Source organism: Palaemon carinicauda, chromosome 27, assembly GCF_036898095.1.
Source record: "Palaemon carinicauda isolate YSFRI2023 chromosome 27, ASM3689809v2, whole genome shotgun sequence".
Lineage (NCBI taxonomy): Eukaryota > Metazoa > Arthropoda > Malacostraca > Decapoda > Palaemonidae > Palaemon > Palaemon carinicauda.
Window position 1 is genome coordinate 40732314 of NC_090751.1, and position 2500 is coordinate 40734813.

General features: G+C 37.9%; 1 protein-coding gene across 2 annotated transcripts in view; it reads left to right on the top strand.

Annotated features, from left to right (window-relative positions):
• The window catches only part of LOC137620700 (uncharacterized), a 561924-nt gene that overhangs the window by 248602 nt on the left and 310822 nt on the right, over positions 1 to 2500 (top strand). The window lies entirely within an intron of this gene.

Consider the following 2500-nt stretch of genomic DNA (forward strand, 5'->3'; position numbering starts at 1 on the left):
GTTAGGTTAAACATGTATAGAAAAGTGTAGTGAGTAAGAAATCCTGATACCAAAAGTTTTATAACACTATATGTGAACGCCATGAATATATTCCATTCTCTCTCTCTCTCTCTCCTCTCTCTCTCTCTCTCTCTCTCTCTCTCTCTCTCTCTCTCTCTCTTCCAGAAATAGCCAATCTAAATAGGGATTTCCAAAAGTTCAGTGAAGAGAAAGTAGAGCTATATAAGGTATGGTCACTCGAATCCTGATCAGTTCATCGGTCAGAGCCAAGGAGTGACTACATTATAAATCCCTGCTACAATCCAGATAGAGAATCATTCATAAGAGAGAAAATGAATTTATGTGGAACTCATATACATCTATTTGGATTATCTGTTATCATCAGTGTCACCTTATTGCTTTTATGGAAGGGGATCTCTGCAGCACCAACCGAAAAGTATGTCTTGAAGAAAGGAAAACACTTCTCTCCTCAAAATCATCCAAGCCACCACGATGTAGACAGCGATGGAAGCTCTCAAGACGTCTCTACCCACCCAGCCCACCCCGGTGATGATAGCCCTCTCCTGATAAACTCAGGTGCTAATGAAGGAAGTGACGGTAATATTCCCGGTAGGGACAGCCATCAGTTATCACAACCACTTGTTGTTGGACAGTTTGGGCATATATTTCCTTTTAACTATTACGATTATTTTCAGCAACCTATGGTTGTTGTCGGAGATTATTATGATTTTACACAACCAGTTGTTAGCAACATAGGAGGAACATTCCCACTTCATGAGCTCCCACGACCAATCATCGTTGTTCCTGGAGACACAGGGAGCCCATTCACACCGTATGATTTCCCACAACCGGTTGTACTTGGGGGAGCAGGAAGCAGATTCCCAATTTTCAATCAGGCTGATCTACCACAGCCAATTGTTGCTGGAAACGTAGGAAGTGCAATCCATTCGCATGATCTCCCACGACCGGTTGTAGTTGGAGAAGTAGGAAGTATATTTCCAATTGATGATCGACAACCTGTTGTTGTTGGAGAAGTGGGAAGTGTATTCCCTCTTCACGACCGACAACCTGTTGTTGTTGGTGAAGTGGGAAGTGTATTCCCTCTTCACGACCGACAACCTGTTGTTGTTGGTGAAGTGGGAAGTGTATTTCCTCTTGACGAACATCATGATCATCCCCAACCTCTTATTGTTGGAGAAGTGGGAAGTGTGTTCCCTATTGAAAATCCCGACCAGGTTTTACAACCCGTCACTCCAGGAGGATTTGGAAATACTTTCCCCATCGGAGATGCTCACCAATTCTCACATATTGGAGGACATCCAGTGCCCCAGCCATCCCCCATCGGAAGTATTGCTCAACACATTCATATCAACAAAGCCACCGGAAATCAAAGTAGTATTGATCAGTCTGATATCAATCATTCTCCAGATGATAACATAAAAAATATTGTTGATATTCGATCAACAATCAGTTAATGTCGATATATCTATGAAAAAGGACGCAGTGATTTCTCTGTTTATAGTTGATTAGATAAATGGCTTTGAAAGAAGTAAATGAAAACTAATTGATTTGCTAGAAAAAAAAACTGTTTTTTACTCTTGAAAAAAAAAGATCTACAACCAAATAACAACAAATCATTGTAACATTAAAAAGGAGGTCAGCTCCTACCTACTTCAAAACGAGTAATCTTAAGTTATTTTCTTTGAGGCTTTTCCTGCGTCATATATTTAGTTCATAATCAGAGAAAAAGATAAGACAGAAATAATGAATCATTATCAAAACTGACGATGATATTACTGTAAGTGTACTTGAAACATATTTAAACACTAGTCTAATACGCGAGAATTTAATGCTGTAAACCTTTTAAATAATAAATAATTTTCCGCTGTTTCATACTTCTTTAATTCCCAAAACCTTTAGAATTTCGATTTAAAAAAATCCAATACTGATTATTTTGAGCATGTAATTTTTTCATGCAATTACTGTGTCTGTGTGGAGAGAGAGAGAGAGAGAGAGAGAGAGAGAGAGAGGAGAGAGAGAGAGAGAGAGAGAGAGAGATTAACATACATTATAATGAGATACCTTCCATAATGGAGTGTTATTTCTACACTCGCAAACAGTAGAAGATATATGTAATTCATACAGAAAAAAGGCTACAAAGATAAGTAATCAACTGGAGATTGCATTACGTCAAATCTGAAGCTCTTCCAATAATACAACATCGACCATATCTAATCATAATTATTATTATTATTATAATTATTATTATTATTACTTGCTAAGCTACAACCCTTGTTGGAAAACCAGAATGCTATAAGCCCAAGGGCTCCATCAGGGAAAATAGCCCAGTGAGGAAAGGAAACAAGGGAAAATAGAATATTTCAAGAACAGTAACGTTAAAGTAAATATTTCCTATTTAAATTATAAAAACTTTAACAAAACAAGAGGAAGAGAAATAAGATAGAATTGTGTGCCCGAGTGTATCCTCGGGCAAGAGAAC